This window comes from Centruroides sculpturatus, unplaced genomic scaffold, assembly GCF_000671375.1.
Source record: "Centruroides sculpturatus isolate CEXI.00-Female unplaced genomic scaffold, Cexi_2.0 scaffold912, whole genome shotgun sequence".
Taxonomy (NCBI): domain Eukaryota; kingdom Metazoa; phylum Arthropoda; class Arachnida; order Scorpiones; family Buthidae; genus Centruroides; species Centruroides sculpturatus.
The window spans coordinates 59,346-79,510 of NW_019385214.1; the positions used below are offsets into that span (position 1 = coordinate 59,346).

The 20,165-nt window shown below is 29.3% G+C and overlaps 1 long non-coding RNA gene across 1 annotated transcript in view; it reads right to left on the minus strand.

Annotated features, from left to right (window-relative positions):
- Window positions 1-14,834: 14,834 nt before the first annotated feature.
- The window catches only part of LOC111636259, a 19,198-nt gene continuing 13,867 nt past the window's right edge, over window positions 14,835-20,165 (minus strand). Inside the window, exon 3 of the long non-coding RNA XR_002758508.1 lies at window positions 14,835-14,877. This is a non-coding gene — a long non-coding RNA (uncharacterized LOC111636259). The remainder of the gene's footprint in view (window positions 14,878-20,165) is intronic.

Sequence of the window (20,165 nt, forward strand, 5' to 3'; positions counted from 1 at the left end):
AATAAAAATAGTTAAAACTCAGAAACCCTAGATTATTATCATATTTAATATGATTCAAAGTGCTAGTTTAATATAAATAGAATTTATTGAAATTATTATTGTAAAAAAATTAACTGATTTAATTCTTAACAAAACNAGACATATATATGTATGAATGAATAAACAGCTACCATCACAGATATTTGAAACAAATTATTATTTTAAATATTTCAAGTTTTAGTAATTTATCATTATTCATAACATTGTAACCTGCTTATGCTTACTGAGCAATTAATACTCCAATTCATTTTATTTGTTTATTTATTTTTAACTGAATTTCCCATAGATCAGAGTTTCTCAACCTCTAATGAATCATCACCCCTATCAACGTAGTATCACCCCTTTCACTTCAAAATTCTGATGCTGAGGGCCACAGCTAATGCCAAATTCGTACTGCATTGAATAGACTAGTGACTAGTATAATGTTATTTGTTTAATTATTGTATGACATAATGAATAAAATATCTAATTATTCTTAATATAATGTTTTACTATATCGCCCAGAAAATTGGTTTTTGCCTCCAGAATATAAATTGTTACTAATCGCCCCCTCAACATGGAAAAATGCCCACATGGGGGCGATATCGCACTCATTGAGAAACACTGCCATAGCTGAACACAAATGGCAGACATTCTCTTTTATATTGTGTGAACTTTAAATCAGCAAACAAACAAATCAGGAAGTGAATTGTCATTCAAACATTCGTAAAATATTTTGAAATTTCTCTTAAAAGAAGAAATTTTTCATTTGAACAAAGTTTCAATGTTAATGAGGCTAGTGTTTTTAATCAAAATTTTTGTTCCTTGACAAAGAAAGAAGAAAAATTTGACTTTAAACATATAGTCAAATCTTGGTATTGCAATTATTGATATAATGATAAATCCCTTCATAATGATAAGAAATATAATTAATTCCCTATGCAATTCATATTAACTTAATGTAAAACTTTTCTTGATTGAATGATATCCTCTAGTGCTATTAATCTGTTTAGAAATACTATGTATGGAAAAATATATATAGGAATATAATATGTATATTCCTATATGTATTTTTCCATAATACATGGTATCTCATATATATTCATTACATAGTATCTCATTTCATTCCCATAATATATATAAAAAATATATTAATTTCATATATATATATATATTAGGAAAATAATTCTTTTTACTGTACTCATAAAGTACAGTAAAAACTGAGAGTAACTTACAGAGAAGCTTACAGAGAAAGGTTGTTCATCAAAAATTTGTATTCCGGAACATTGAAAATTGGCCTAATCATACTATATCAACAGTGCCACAAATACTACTTACAGTCAGTATGAGTACATATCAATAGAAATAAGAGTAGGATTGCTAGAGTTAGCATGTTTTTGATATTTTACAACTTAAATTTTTCATTTACTGCTTGAGATTAATTATCATTTTTTGGTTTGTTTAGCTTCTGAGCAAATTTTTTATGACATTTAATACTAAACAAAAAATAATCCAGTTTTAACTTTTTCTGTAGTAGTTTAGCACTTTTTTTGGGGCTTGTATCTATCATTTCTAGTTTCTTCAAGAAATTATACATTATTGTACACCTGCACATTACAGTCAAAAATTGAAATCTGCCAGAATGTGATCTTACTAAATAGAAGTAATTGTAACACTAAGACATTCCTATATAATTTCTGGAAAAACTTTATTATTGACACACACAGAACCATAACTGATGTGAAAAAAACAAAAATCTAACAACTACCTCAAGACAAATGTTTTCCAACTTCCGAGTTCTTCATCAGTGCTATAACAGTTACAAGATGGAATGTTGTTTTGGAACATAAAGTTTTTTTGAAAGAACTGGAATTCAGAGTAGGAGTATAAAAATTTAAAGCCACACATACATTGTCCTGTGCATAATGACAACTGAACCAACAACTATACTGTTGTGTAAAGTAGAGCCTGCCAGGCCATCAACAAAATCATTTTCTCCTTAAAATTTATACAGGATGATGTAAAATTAGCTTTAAAGATTTCTATCGCCTCCAACCATCTGAGGTGCTCCGTATGGGGTGTAGTGAGAAGTTTGGCCTGCATGAAGTACATCATAATTTTGGATCTCTGTACAGGTAGAAAGGGCCGTGAAAGTTCTAGAATGTTGCATGTCTGAAACATGTTCTTGTATTCTGGTTCTCATGGAATGTTCAGTGGATCCTGGATGGGTCCAGTGGTATAGATCAATTAGCCAATGTACAACTTTAGAGTAACTATGAGCAATGGCTAACTCTTCTATTAGTGCTAATTCAGCATCAAGAGCTTGGAAAGTAGAAGAGTGGATGAAAGCCCTCATAACTAACACTTTGTAGGCTGTGATGATGTAATGATAAGAATCACATGACCCCACTGGCATGTAAGAAGACATTGAACCCAGTTTGCAAAATACTGAAGTGCAAATGTTCAACCTATTAACAGTAATATTGATTGTAGAATTCTGTCAAATGGCAATTATGTTTAAAAATAAAATTGAAGATAAAATCTGTTTAAAAAGGAACCACCATTTATTCACTTTCAATGTTCCAGAATACAAATTTTTGATGACTGACCTTTCTCTGTAAGCTACTTGGCCATCAAAATTAAAACTTCTCTTAAAACACAGAAAAAATATCCAATTAAAAACACAAATTAAGTTTATTTTTAAACATAATTGCCATCCAACAGAATTCTACAATTGAAATTCCTGGTAGCTCTATGTCACCCCATACCACAAACAAAAAAGAGGGGTAGTTACAACCCTAGGAACTTGAAAATGTAATATCCATTCAAATGTTTTCTTTTACAGTTTCCTCAAGTTGATTCTCAGTCTATCCTGGATATTAACAAGTTTGGCATTTTCAACAGAGAAGACTACCAGGTCTTGGTAGAACAAATAGTTTTCAATTTCTATGATCCTCATCAACTTAAAATACACTAATTTTCTGGTCAAATGAATGGCCCTGTTCAATCTTGGTAAGAGGAGGTTCACTTCCAGAGGGAAGACAAATATGAAAAAAAACAACATAGGTAAAAAACTGTTCCTTTTGCAATCCATCAGGAACTCAAATCAAGGTCTGGCCCTAACACAGTTCTACAGTATATTTTAATTTCAGCTGACATTGCTAAACATTAAATTATAACATACCACACTGGGAAATACTTAATGACACAAACAAAACCAATAACCTGTGTGAAGAAAACAAAAAACTGAACTATCTCAAGACAAATGTTTTCCAACTCCTCCTGAGTTCTTCATCAGGCACTATAACAGTTACCAGATAGAATGTCATTTCAGAACATAAAAGCTTTTTTTTTTTTTTTAAAGAAATAAACTTGAACCTCTTCTTACCAAGGTGAAGTTGATGTGCTTGAATAGGGCCATTCATTCAACCAGAAAATTGGTGTATTCAAAATTGGCGAGGACTATAGAAATTGAAAACTATTTGTTCCACCAAAACCAAGTGATCTTGTCTGTTGAAAATGCCAAACTTGTTAATATCCGGGATAGACTGAGAATCAACTTGAAGAAACAGTACAAGAAAAAATTTGAATGGATACTATGTTTTCAAGTTCCATCTTTCTTGTTTGTGGTATGGGGTGACAGAGCTACTGGGATTTGTAGTGAAAGTCTTGAAATAGGAACCTGCATTTGCACCCCCCTCCTAGAACAAATACAAGATGCTTCATCCCCGATTTGAAAATACTCCTGCAAGGTCTCTCAAATAGGCAAAAAAAATATTAACGCTGGATGACAACCTTCAAAATTAAAAAAGCAAGAGAGTTCCAAAGTTTTGGAACTAAGAGAGAAGATTTGATGTTCTATTCATTAGATGCAACTAAACAAGGTTACTTATCAGGGCTGACAAAACCAAAGCATTGGTTCTCATGAAATGTGACTCATACACACAGGGCTTAAGTGAGTACATAGAACAAACTTAATGTGAAAAGGTTGAAGATGGGTACATCAATAAATTACAATCTAGAGTTAAGCATTTCGCCTGCACTAAGCTAGATGGGTGCCTGGCTCTGAATAACAGTTCTCATCCCAGATGTCCTTAATTGTGTTTGTGAAGACCCATAAGCATGGGCAACAACTTCATCTAGTTGTAGACAAATCCAGAGCACCCACACAGGTAGGGTGTGAAAAGGCCACCCAAGCCCTTCTCACACCCCACCTGGCGGGGTATCTTTACATCATCAGAGGCTCAGTGGAGCTCCTATAACAATTGAGAGTAGTCTGCTCTCCCGGTACATCACTATTTTATACTTTAAATCTCTCTACCTCTCCATTAAATTTCCTCCATGTTTTTGTGTGCTCCAGGATATGCTGTTTCACATTGTCAATGACAAGTCTCCCCATCAGCATGTCCTAGAGATGGCCCACTTAATTTGTTACAATTTGATCTTTCAATTTAATGGTATAATCTACCATCAGGGAAAGAGAGCCCCGATGGGTAGCCCAGTATTGGGAGACTTATGTGAGATGGTAGTCCAACAATTAGAGAGCAAAGTCCTCTCCTAGTTCCTCCCCAACATTCGTCTTTACAGGATATATATCAACAACATTGTTATTTTTTGGAATACAGTTCAGGATTTAACGGCCTTTGTCAATACCATCAAGAACAATCCTTAAAGGCTGATGCAGGAGGTATAGTTTATGAAGTTTATATCTATAATCTGTCAGTATCATATTTTAATAAATGATATTAATAAAAGAAAATACAACACTTCCCTAGCCAGGTATGCCGTGGACAACAATGTTCAAGCCTATCTAGACGAAGCTTCCATCATATGACGATCTAAGCATGCTGACCAAATAAGGACACTGGAAGCTCTCAAAATATTCAAATCGGAAAAGAGTGGCCATTGCATTAATTTCAAAGAGAAAGGATAATTATCTTATGCCTGGCAATCTTTATACCAAAGGGAACAGTCGATTAAAAAAATTATTTTGAAGAATTTTTTTATTCAATTTAAATTTGATTTAATTGATTTAAATTATTTAAAAAAACAATTTTTGAGAGAATTCTTTAAAAAAATTCTCATTCATATGTTTTTCAAATAATTCTTAAAAATGTTCCATTTCCACATTCCAATTTGGAGAACGCTATATCCTGAGGAAGATCTCCTGTGAAGATCGAAAACGTTGAGTTTACAATAGAATATCCTGGAATTTCTTTTACGGTTCAGTTGGTTGCTATTTTTATAATATATTCCAGGCTTGCAGAATTTGTGTTTAAAATTAAATTATAGCTTAAAAGACAAAAGTGTGTAAGAACAATGTGTGAACAGATAAGTTTTTATACATCACTTGCATAAAAGAAATTTTAAAGATAAAGTTTTTACGAAAACTATAGTGTGTACTTCTCTATCATTCATTCAATTCTGAAATTAGAAATTTTCAACATACTATATTTATTCACACAGATTTGTATAATAATTATAATTGGAACTAAAATTTATATTATTCTTGTTTTCAGCATAAGCGTAAAGAGGAGGAGCATACTTTTCTTCTTCCAAAAAATTTTGTTAGAACAAATATAGCTAGAAACCAACCAAATGCCGAAATTCTATCGAGCTAGTTTAAGGCTAATTACTAAATGAATTAATTAATTTCTTTATTAATGTTAATACGAGATGGCGCCTAACGCTTACCTCTAGAGCCAAATTGGTTATGTAATTCATTTAGTAATTAGCCTTAAACTAGCCTGATAGAATTTTGGCATTTGGTTCATTTCTAGACATATTATGTATCGGGTCTAGCAATGTTGTTTGTATAGAACAAATATAATTAAGTAAAAGATGTTAACTAATTTAAGTAAAAAAATTCTTACTTTTCATGTGATTCTTTTCCAAAAAATTCATCCATTAATGGTAAAAGATCTCCTTTATTCTCTTGACAAAATATTAACTTTTGATTCTGAAATTTAGTAAGAGTTATTAACAACAAAATTATTTATTAATAATAACAACAGTAAATAGAAATGAATCATTCCTAATAAAATAAAAAAATTAGATATATAGCTCATTTTATTATATTCAATCTATTTTGTTGGATACAGTCAAACTATAATAATCCAGATACAGGTATACCTCGCCTTACATCAATAATTGGTTCCAGGAGAGGCAACTTAAGTCGAATTTACTTGTCTCTGAATTTACTTGTCACTAGGCTAAACCACAAATAACCATTCCAGTTTTGTATTTTATTTATAAATGAATTTTTAATAACCTTCTTGATAAAAAGCACTGAGTTCAGCATTAATACGATTTTTCTTATATCGCAAGTACTTTCGACGAATATTATATCGTCGTCTTCAGTGCTTTTTATCAAGAAGGTTGTACAATTTTGGCGTGAGTTTTATTTATTTATGAATTTTTAATAATATATGGTTAATAAGAATCTATTTTAAGATTACAAACAAATAAATTTTAGTTTTTAATATAGTACAGAAAAAGTAATCTAAATTTACAAATTCATGTACGTACAGTACATACTTGTAAATGTACATGTTTATAATTTGGTGATTTTTACAGTACATCGTGGATGCATTATTTGTGAATGTGGTTTGCTCTAAGACATTATAAAATAAGATGATTTTGTAAGGTTAAATAACAAATACAGTTATTAAAATTATCTTGTGACAGTAGAAAATAAGCTAATTTATATTAAATTTACCAATATTGAGTGGCACTGATGACAATGCCAAATGGTAGATATTAGAGCTACTGTGGAAAACACCAATATTGAGCAGTTAAAGACCACTAAATAAGACGACAACACAGAAACACAGATGTTTTCATGTTTCATTCTCTAGGATTTATGATGATTATATTAACATTTACTGTAAATGTACATATTTTAATATGATTTTACGTGCTTTTAATGCTTTTCTAGTGATATTACGACTTCAATATTTGTGATGGACAGATGTAAAGTCAAATAAAATGAATTAAACTTGATTTTTATTTTTCCATATATTTTTTTTGACTAACAACATATAATCGAGAACGACCTAACTCAAACAATGTAACTCGAGGTATACCTGTAACTACTAAATACAAAAAATGAATCTCTGCAAATCATCATCTACATTTTATTAATCAATTGTCTTCTCTATTTATAAAATTGGTAGAAATTGTAATGATGATATAGTATCTGATGAGGCCATAATACAAATATCAAAAACAAAAATATATTGAACGATATATTTTTAAAAAATCCAGCAACAAGTTGCTTAACTTCCTGGCACCAATTGGTGGTGCCAGTTGTCGTGATATTTTATTAAAAACATATTTTTAACAATTATAAAATGACAAAAGGCTTAATTTTGAAGGTAGGGATGGGTTTTATAAAAAATTGTAAATGCAAGTAAAATTGTCATTAAGTCTGACCCTACTCAAAATATGACATGACCTCCTTTATCCCCACAGCCTCAACATTTAATTGCCAAAATTTAATAGCATCAATCCCCTAATAAACAAATCTCCCTGCAAAATTTAATAATTTTCAACAAAAGACACAGGAGTTATTAAGCTTCAAAGAGGATAAACAAAATCTTGCCCCCCCACACAAACATCCATACATACAGAAAAACCCCAAATTATTTTTCATTTCTCAACATTTCAATGTCCCTAGTCCAAACACACAAAAACCTGGGGTCATGTTTTGACTGATTGCCTTACTTTCCCTCTGTTACGTATAACAGAAAAAGTAAAAAAGTAATCTGTATTTAAAAAATTCAAAATACTGAGAATAGTTTTATAAAGTTTTAAATAAATGAATAAAATAGGATGTAATGCAATGTGGAGAATATAATGTAATGATTATATCAAAACACATCAGAATGTATACAAGTGAAAAATATTCATTTCTTCCCCAAACATCAATACACTATGTTCAATATATTTTTTGAAGTAAATATAATAAATACAATTTTACTTACCATAAAAGAAACAAAAATAAAAATAATAAAGTAAGTCTATCTCATTTCCAATATTCAAAACTATTTCAAAAATCAATAGATCTCACATTGATTTTAACAAAATTTTCAAACTAACTTAAATGAAAATATAGGATTACAGGTTATGTATGACTCCTGATATTCAGATATCTCCAAAAGAAAGGAAAGATTAAAGATAAATGCATACTTATGTAAATTTAGAATGATCACATAGTTTATGTTGGCAATGAGTGTTGGTATTTGTGAGAAAGTTTACTTCACTGTGGTTTTAATGTTTAAATACTTTTTATGAAAATTACAGTAGTGGCCAAAAGTAGAGCTTGACATATGTTTTAAAAATGCAATGTCTATTTTGTTTGCCATCTACTACATAATATTGTGATAGTTGAAAAGAGTCAAAATACTCAATTGAATCAAACAGATTTTATTTTAAATTTGATTTACCAAAGAAAAAACAAAGTTTTTATATTTTACACCATGACAAAAGTAGAGCTACCAAAGGATGTATGCAGATTTGTCCAGTATTTTTAGGACAAAATATTAGTATTTTTGTGGTTTAACTAGAGCTTCTGATCACTGCATCACATCTAAGTTCCATTGAATCAGCTAAGTTGTCAAGCAGTGATTTGGGAGTCTCATACCATGCTTTTTGAATGGTAGACCACAATTAATCTGGATTCAAATATGTACACTGAAGTATATGGTGCTCAACTTCATCCCAAAGATTCTCTATGGGTTTAGGTCTGGTGATTGGGCTGGCCATGTCATAAAATTCACCCTTTTCTGTTAAAACCATTGCTTTACCAAATTTCCTGTGTTTTGGGTCGTTGTCCAGTTGGAAGATCCATTTCCTTGGCATTAAACGACATGCATGAGGAAGTATTTGATTCTGCAATATGTTATGATAAACGGTTTGATCCATTATTCCATAAATTCTATGAATTGGACCAATTCTCTTTGCAGAGAAAAATCCCCATACCATTAAGCAGCCACCACCATGCTTTATTATAGGAACTATGTATTTTGGGTCATATCTCATGTTCACTGGTCGTCTGACATATCGTATATCATCACTAGAGAAGACACTGAATTTAGATTCATCACTCCATAACACCTTAAACCATTTTTGTTTGGTCCAAATGATGTGTTCTACATGCAAACTCTAATCTCGACTTTGTTTTTTGCAGAGATAAGTGGTTTCTTTGCTGGTCATCTCTCATGTAATCCAAAAACTAGTCAAATGTCTTCGTAGAGTCCTTAAGCTTATATCTGGGTTACCTACTTCATGTTCAAGCAGTCAAACAAAGGTTGGCTGCATTCGTACATCTGATCAAACAATCCAACTGTGGTGGTGTTTTGTTGGTCTATCTGACTTTTTGGCAGAAACAATGGTCCCATATATTTGAAAACACTTCTCCACTTTTGCGACAACAGTTTTATGCATATTAAAAATTTTACCAATTTCAGTAAAGATTTTTTTTCCTTCAAATGCATTTCTACCATTCTTTGTTTGACATCTTTTGAAAATTGTATTCCTCACACAACTTAGGTTATTCAATGGAATGTAGATGTGATGCAGTGATCAGAAGCTCTGGTTACACCAACAAAAACTAATATTTTGTCCTAAAAATACTGGACAAATCTGCATACTTCCTTTAGTAGCTCTACTTTTGTCACGGTATAAAATATAAAAACCTTTGTTTTTTCTTTGGTAAATCAAATTTAAAATAAAATCTGTTTGATTCAATTGAGTATTTTGACTCTTCTTTTTTGTGCTCTTTTCAACTATCACAATATTATGTAGTAGATGGCAAACAAAATAGACATTGCATTTTTAAAACATATGTCAAGCTCTACTTTTGGCCACTACTGTAGCTTTACACTGTTTGGTAGTAACCCTCTACCATATTGTTACAGTTTGTCATATGGATCACTGATAAACCAGAAGCTAACAGTCAAATGGGATTAAAATGAAGAGGGAATACACATTTAACCTGAATAAAATAGTTACCTGAGACCCATTAACTGAAGTTGACTGCCAGTTTTCTAAGTCCAAATTTTTAACCATACTAGAGTTATAAATGCTTCTCTGAGTAGGAAATATTGCCCCTGGAGGGCATTAGTCATGATAGGAGGACTCTGTGTACACAGAACAGGGGGCATTAGAACAATCACAACCAAGGAAGTGGTGATCCAAAAAACTTTGAGAAGCACTGCTTTAAATGATTATACAGACAAAAACATTTTTTAAACTAACTTTAACCTGTTTAATAATTTTTTAATAGTCATAGTTTTTAAATCTGTGTATAATTAGTTAATATAACTAATCAAATTTTGCTTTAAATCATTTCAACAGCACATTATTAGCAAGTAGAAAAATATCAATTAAATTTACTACATACTATATACAAAATTGCTTCCATTCAAGTTTTTAATGTTGGTTATCATGTTTAGTTTTATTTATATAAATATATATAAAACTAAATTAGCGTGAATAACAATCATGAAATGCTTGAGTGGAATGATTNTCAACTTTTAAAAAGTTTAGGAATTTAAAATCTAATCCATTTTAATAGAATCAGAATCCAAAATATAATTTCAAAGTAAGAGAAGATCTGATTGGTTACTTTAGTAGAAACTCAATCCAACATTGTAAATATACATAAAACCTGTCTATGGTGACCACCCATGGTTTCTTCAAAAAGTGGTCTTTTAGACAGGTGGTCGTTCAATACAGGTGGTGCTGTAATACCATATTTCTATATGTATTTTGTGCACTTTTTAGCCATTTCTACTAAGCAAAACTCGAGGTGAGCACAAATAAGCGAATTTTTTCAACGATTGGTATTGTATTTTATTCTTATCGGATAACTCGATTTACAGGAGTCGTCGTGATTTTATAAGACAGATTTAATACCAATATTTTAAAGATTAATACAATAGTCGCATTTTCTCGATTATAATGCACACTTTCTTTTTTCTGACTTAATTAATTCAACTTGGTCATTTTCGTTTGCTCCTAAGTTACATGTATTACGCCATTGATATACAAGCGCGTCATATTTCTACATCACTTTGGTTTTGGTATTCGTTACTTTAATCTTATTTTAACTTTAAAAATACTGTATTTTTTAATATTTTCTTCAGTACAATAAGAAAAATTATTAATTAATAATAAAACGATTTTATTTTTTGTCATTATACGATTTCATTACATTCCATGATTGTCATTTGCAGAATCGAAAAAGGAAGGTTGCCTGTAAAACTGATTTTTGCATTAATGCATTTATTGTTTTTTTGAATATTTTGAATGCGAAAATTACTTGGATATTATTTTTCTAAAACTATCCTGGAAGTAAGGTAGGTTGATACAGAAACTATTTATCGCACATGTACTGTATAGGAGCTTCAAAATAAATAAATAAAAATAAATTTTATCAAATGATGAGATCAGCCGATTAATTGTACCATGTACCTGTACAATATTTTATACCCCAAGGAAAATACTGTAGGTCTACGGTAAAATCAATTTTGTTTACCCACAGTTAAACTTCGCTGCTAATTACTGTTGTGATAACTTTAACACAATCCTCTAACGACAACACTTTGCATTTCTTTCGTTTTTCGAACAATTTCGAACAAACTGAAATGAATTTCCTTTGTTGCTAGACTAATTCATTAACCTAACACCTAATTTCAATAGTGGGAGAAGTGCACAAAGTGGATTCGAACGAGAGTTTAGACTAATTCATTATATTAGGAGGGGAGAAACATTGCTGAACAATAGTTTAGAACAGATATATTTGCGGAAGTTGTCGCTTATTACAGTTGTTGTATGTTGTTTCAGACCAAAAATCGATGTCTGCAATTGCGTTACACAGGTGGTCATTTAATACAGGTAACTTATACGAAGACTATGGATAAACTATTCAGTATCAGAAATTTTTGTCTGTTTTGACAGGTGCCCGTCAAATGCAGGTGGTCGCCTAAGCAGTTTTCACTGTATATAGAATATACTGTAATAACTGTACTGTAATAGAATATACTGCATACAGTATTTGATTACAGATACACTAAGATAATTTTAACATTTATAAAGTAAAGTAATCCAATAACAAATTATTCATATACATATATATGTCTCTTTAATAAAAAAAAAAAAAAAAATGTACAAGAATCTAGTAGACTATCTTACAGCCTTTAGGTCAGGAACATCCTTTATTGAAGATACAGGTTACATATGCATTTCGTGCTTATTTTATCTTTAAGCCCCTCTTCAGTGCTATACAAAATCGTGGAAAACCTTTTTCTTTGTACAGTAGATCCCCCTATAAGACGGGTCCCTATAATTACAATTCCTATAAGACAGCGAAAAAATTGTGTCGGTATCCATAAACAACAGTAAAAACACTCCTATAATTACGTAAAACGTCATCGGGCAGCCGAACTACTTTCCGCTGTCCAGCGCCACGCTATGGACAGTTTAGGCGGGTAAATTGAGTTTAGTATTGTCTGTACATATAATTATATATAAATTAGGTNAATTATAATGTTAAATACTAAATTTTAAATAAAGGCATTTAATGATTTTAAGTTTTGAATAAAAATCTGCCAATTCAATAAATCTATATACTGAAAATACACAATGTAAATGAAAAATAATCTATTCCAATTTTAAAAAACATATTTAACACACACCCACTGAATAAATCAAGAGGACAATATCCACTTTTTCTTTCAATAATCATTTTCTTCAACTGTAAACAGAAATAATTTTATGTTGAAAATCATATGATGGAACTTACATAAAATAGTAATACATAATTAATACAGAATGTACAATTTATTACTGTTAATGATACTATTACTGTTATTAAATATATCAGTAATTATCTTTGTAGAAAATATAATATAATTTAGATAATAATAAACCTAATTAATTCCAAGTAACACCTTGCATTTTTTCCTGATTTAACAGTTTAGCTAAAGATGACTCACCAGTTAAAATATTACCCAAGTTAATTGAATTATTAAAATAATTATTATAAGGTAATAAATTTTGGATTTGCCATTTATAAATGAAGTAAGTTTTAAATTATACTTTTACATACTTTTACACAAACAATAAAAGTCAGTTGGCCAAGGTGATTAAAGCATGTATCAGCACCCCGAGGGACCTCAGTCCAAATCTGGGTCAGATCCCCCAGAAATTTTTCATGGGTGGTCTTTATCTGGATATGTCAGTTATCAAACACTCCATCTTTCACATCTGGCTATCCCACTGTGCAATTGGCTACATACATGACTGACAAGAAAAATGACTTTTAACATTTCCATTCTGATATAAAAGTTTTTACCTTACATAATGATGATGATTTTTTTCTGCATAAAATCAATCAATATAAAAAGTACACCTAGTAATGATGCAAGTACAATTAATAATAATATAATGCAAAAAAGAAATAATTGTATATTGAATGATAAAAAAAAAAAACAAAATACAAATCACCTCAAAGATTTAGAAAATTATATAACAAACAGAACATTTCTGACATTTTAAATGCATTTATTCTGAACAACAGAAGAATAATTTTAAAATGAACATTTTCTGTTTATTTTAAAACTATTCTTCTGTTGTTCAGAATAAATGCATTGAAAATAAAGAATCATATCAAAAACTTGATTAAAGAAATCATTTTTATAAAATAAAAGTTTAATATGTGCAGAAGAACCAGTTAATAGTCCAATTTATATCCCACAGAAAAATCTATAACAAAGTCAAAATAATTTCAAATACAAATTATCCAAAACAACTTGTCAATCAACAATATTCAACTAGCAAAGAATAGGAAAAAAATACTATAAATTCCTGAAATTTTTTTCTTATTAATATATATGCAAAAATTTACATTAATGCCAAGAATTCAAGTCACGTTGTGCCAGGAACTTACAGAAAGCAACAATAGTGATTTTTCAATATAATTCCAAGCATTTTCTGTGGTTTGTATCAATTATTTCAATATTTTGGAATGAAAAACCAAACTCTTAGTTTCTGAATGATCTTTTGAGTAATTTTTAAAAATCATTCATTTATAAATTTTATCTAAAAAAACTAACAACATACCCTATAATGTTGTCTCATACAAAAAGAACATACTCCAGTTTTCAGTATTTGATCACCAGATAAATTTCCTGCAGTTTTCATATACCCTTGTTTTGGCTGTATGGTTAGAAAAAGAGTTACATTACATGTCTTTGAATAAAATAATTTTTCAGAGATATCTATATAATGAAAAACAATTGTGTTTCATTATTTTTGTTTAAATAGAAAATAAAAATTAATTGCATCATATTTTTGTTAAAAAATATCATCATAAGAATAAACAATGTATAGTATACTACCATATATTTAGCTAAACAAAATAACAAGAATAGACTGGTCAAAGTTAATTTTAAAAAAATAATATTCAATATCATAAAATGTAAAAGTTAACAAAGGCTTTAAAAATATCATAAAAGTTTGTAATTTATAATACTGAATATTAAACTGCTAAACTATTAAATAATTATATTACCAGTGGAACCTTGCTTAACAAGCATAATTTGTTCCAAAATCTTACTTGTAATGCAAAACACTCATTAAGCGAAACAATTTTGCCCATATAAATTAATGTAAAATATGATAATGCATTCCACGCCGAAAAAAATACTCAAATATTTTATGTATAATGTTTATTCAAAGAAAATTATACAATATACATTGTTAAGGAGTGTGAATCATCATCTTCTCTTNAAATTATTCACAAGCTATATGCATAAGTAGAAATTTCTTTTACATTTTTTGTACATCTGTGTGCTGTAAATAAAATTTTAATTAAAAATACATAGTTATATAATTTCTAAAAATAAAGCAATATATTTTTCCTAAATAATTATAAAAATATTGTATCAATCAAAACAAAATACTTATCATTGTTGCTTGATAAAATGAATTATAATCAATTTGATTTAATATAAAAAAACTAGTGTATTATAAGCTGTGTCAGTGGTCTCAAGTCCTGTTCATTACATAATAATATACCTTGCAATGGGATCAACCAACACATTAGGAAAAGAGAATTATGCTCTGAATTAAACTATCAATGAGAATCACAGATTCAGACTAAATCTTAACCTCATATCACTAATACTAATGCGATGACACCTTGCTACACAGTATCTGGTATATTATAACCAATATTTTTCTCTTAGAAGAATATACTATATTTACATTCACTAATAAATGGATAGCAAAATTTTTAAACAATTAAAAAAAAAGTTCTACTCACAATTGACTATACTTCCACTCAGACTGGAGTTCAAAACCTCCTAAAGAATCGTCTTAAGAGGTTTTGGAATCACTAGAAATATATAAGGCCAAAAAACAAGGACGAAGTATTAATTTCAAACAAGAAAAACACTTGTCCTATGCATGGCAGATATTACTTAAAACCATAACCAGAAGCATTTATAATATTAAAATAATATTTCAAGAAGTATCTATTTGAAATGCTCATAATATTTTGTACCACACTTTATGATGATGGTGTCACGCAACAAATTTAAGCATTTGATATATCTAACATTTTAAAAAAATAGCTATTTACAAAACACGACTTTTTTGACAATGTTTGAAACATTCTGATTCTAGAACAGTTGACCTGATGAAGATCCAGACATAGGATTGAAAATGTTAAGTAATTGTAAAGGTGATAACATATTGGAGATTTATTTAAGAAGGTTGTTTAAGAGGTTTTAAACTATAAAAAAAAGTAATTACAAGTATTAAGTATTCTGAAAATATATGTATAGAAAATAAAATTATACTTTTATTACATGAACAACACAATGAACAATCTAATTATCTATTTATTCTATATAAATACATCAAACAAAACCTTTACCTTCCAGTAAATAATTTTAATGTAAAATTCGACAAATGTTTTCAATCTTACACAAGAGCTGCATCTCTACAAGAAGCAGCTTTTGTTTATTTGGTTTATTTGATGTACTTAGCCATCAATCCAGTTATCGAGAAGGTAATTTTATTCTATATAATCTATTTATTCATTTGATTAGCAATTCTCTTAAAAATATTTTTCTGTTCAATGAAATAACTGATATTTTATGGAACTGAAGTGAGGTCATGCTGAAAATCAAAATGATCTATATAGTTGTCATAGTCAAGATAGTAACCTAGTCCAGTGATGGGCAAACCATGAGTCACGACCCCCGAGGGGTTGCAAGAAAATTTATTGGGTCACTAAATTCAAAGAAATTTATTTAATAATAATAAATATAAGGCTTTTCTTCAACAAGTATCAGATACCAGTAAACTTATGTGTTTTATTCAGATCTCTAATAAGGCATAAACAGAGAATTTTACTTTAATCATGTTGACAATAAAAAAACACATTTACTGTCTCTCCAGGGGTTGCAACAAAATTTTACACAAAATGGGGGGGGGTCGGAAAAGAAAATAGTTTGCGCACCACTGACCTAGTCCATTAGCCCATGAAATACATTATAGCCTATAAAAAGTATGCTAATTATTAATTATCCGAGATTTTGGCACAGATTGAAAAATTAAACAAAGAAGAGGTTTTGAACAAAGTCACACTGTCATGCAGTATTAATGGATAAATTAATTCAGAATTTCTGCATTATGTCAACAGACATCATAGATCAAAGACCAGCCACCCATTATTAAAATTTCTATAATATCCAGTAAGTAACAACAAAGATGAGTAAGCAAGCAAGATGCTTTAATGAACATAATGTATAATTTCAAATATAAAAGACTGTATTTGCACATGTAGTTGCAAAAACTGGTGCAGGAGGAAAATATGAGTACATAGTTGCATGTGTACAATATATCAATCTGTAACTTTATTTTACAAAATAAACATTAGTAAAATTCTGTATAATCCTTGAAATTTTGACTTAATGATTCATTTCAATCTCAAATTAATATTTTATAGTTAGTATTCTATTAATAGCCCATGTGAATATAGTAACAGACAGTAAGAAATATTGAATAAAATACTTTAAACCTATAAAAAAACTAATGAGTTATAAAAATTAATTTGAGAGAATCATTAAAAACATTATCTATATCAATAATTCTACATAGATTAACAGAATGTTTTATTTTTTGTATTTCTCAGCATAGGACACACTGCACAAACTAAATCTAACCATAACTATAACTACAAAAATCTTTACAAGATCAATATTATCAGTTTGACTCCTGGCTAGAGAAACAATTTTCTTTTTCAGTAATTCCAATAATTTTTACTTTCCCTGTTCTGTTATATATAACAGAAAGAAAGTATCAGTCAAAAAATAATCCACAAAGATTTTTACATTTTTGGACTTAATGGACCTTGAATTATCAAGAAACAGAAAAAATTTGGAGTTTTTTCTATTTGTATGGATATTATTGTAAGTGTGAGAGAATGTGAGTGTTTGTGCGTGTGGGGGAACAGGATTTTGTTCACCCACTTTGAAGCTTAAATCCTGTGCTTTTTGTCAAAAATTTCTGAAATTTTGCAGGAAGGTTTGTTTATTAGGAGAATTGATGCTATTAAATTTTGGTGGTTAAAGGTTACGGGGATGGGGTGACAGAGGAGCTCATGTGTTATATCTCAAGTAGGTTGAACTTAAGGACATTTTTACTCATTATTAGCATTTACAATTTTTTTTATAAAACTCATTAGGATGAAGAAATTAAGCATTTTGCCATTTTATAATTATTAAACTATTGAAAAAGTTTTTATAAAAGAGTTTTAAGTGTTTTTTCTGGAAGTTACATTTGTTGCGGGATTTTTTTCTTTTTGTTTTGTTTAAAATAGACCAAGTAGTTCATTCCAGTCAGCTTACATGAAAAACTTCAATAAGACAAAATAACTCACTACAACACAATTGAATTCTATAGTTATCTGAAACAGAACTGTCCATTTATGCATTAGAAGTAAGGAATATATACAGAGATGGATGACAGTAATAATTAAATTGATGCAACTAGTAATGAAGAACAATTGATTTAGTAAAGTAGCCAAAAACTATTGTATACAGAATAATGCTAACAGATGAAAATAATGAATTACTACTATAGAACCATAATAAAACAAATCTGTTATAAGTGAGTTTGTGAAAAAAAAAAAAAATCTTCAACAAATTATCATCTATAATGATTGTAATCACAAATAACAAAATAATTATGTTAAAATGATATACTAAAGTATTTCTAAAAAAAAATTGAAAATTATCATTATTGTTTAATATCATTTTGTACTGAAATTTATAGAATATACAAAGTGTCCATTTTAATTAGTCTCCCAAAATCTCAAAAGATATACACCATATCAGATTTGTATGAATTTAGACTGCTTAGAATCTCTATTCATTGCTCTAGAGAGCAATGAATAGAGATTCTTTAATCACAATCACCCCGTATATCACAAATTCAATATTACCAGTACTCAAAGAGTCAATGAAATTAAGCCATTTACATACTGGTATTAAACTAGAAATTTAATTTTGGTAATCACAAGTCCAGGAACAAAGCTTACTGTAAAGAAAATAAAAGAAAAAAATCATTGAATAAACCAGGGGTGGCCAACCTTTTGCATACCATGCGCCAATTTTTTGATAGACAAGTTCAGATGCGCAGTGGCGTACCGTGGGTGTTAGCCGGCCGGGGTGGAGAAAAATTTCGGCCANAACAAATACTACTACTTTCAAAACTTTAATAAAGCAATATTTTATATTATTAAACCAATATAAAAATCCCAAATATTTCTGGGTTTACAGACTCAATTTCAGAAGACATAATCCAAAAATAAACAGTATAATGTCAACAATGACCTAGCAAAGTTGGACATAATCAGTGATATTATCATCCACCTAGAAAGCCATACACTATTTAAAGAGCTGAAGTGATAAAAATAAACTACATACTATTCATATACATTGATGGACTTGATACAATGAATTTCAATAGTATGCACTCCAACAATATAGATAATCTATGTAGTACAATTTACAATCTAGTCTCTCAGATCCTGCTGCTTTTATTTTATCTTGCTGTAGGTTACAGAGTTAAATTAACAGTTAACACAATTCAGAATTGATTGGTTAAATTTACAATAATCTGCCAGCCATCCATACTCTGTATTTGCCAATTCTTAAACACCATTTTAATGTTTCTAAATACACAAGAAGCTAGTTAAAAAAGCCAGAAGAAAACAAACAGTAAAGAATTTCTGAATAGGATGAATGGTAAGTTAATAAGCAGTGTTTTTCCACATGACATGGGTTGTTCATATAGAGAGCAGAAAGAGTTCTTTCTTACAATGTGTTTTTTCATATAAAAAACAGTCAAATTTTTTTAACCCTAAGGACCACATTAAATCAAGTAACCAATGTAACAAAAAATTTAAAAATTTTACAATAAACAACAAATAGAACTATAGTCAAAGACAAGCAACTAACAAAAAATACGTAGATGAGAAAAGTAACAATCATAGTTCTACTATACAATCATATAATGTAGTACTCATTAACATTGCTACAGTACAAAACTGAACAAAAACCATACCATAATGAGAGATGCGAGATTATCCTTAAATATTATCTTTGCAAGGCCAATATAGCTATTAAGATGTATTATTTTTAGATTGTATTCTCCTGAAGACGGATATATGGTTCTAAGAATATGTGGGATTTTTGTATTTGCTCTAATAAAATAGTTTAATGTTTTTTAAGAGGTAAACAATGTAAAATTTTATATTATTTTATATGATCTCTAAAAAAAATCTCTAAACATTTTAGAGATCATATAAAATAATATAAAATTTTATATTATTTACCTCTTAAAAAACATTAAACTATTTTATTAGAGCAAATACAAAAATCCCACATATTCTTAGAACCATATATCCGTCTTCAGGAGAATACAATCTAAAAATAATACATCTTAATAGCTATATTGGCCTTGCAAAGATAATATTTAAGGATAATCTCGCATCTCTCATTATGGTATGGTTTTTGTTCAGTTTTGTACTGTAGGAGTGTTCTCCACATAGTAAATTACAGTGTATG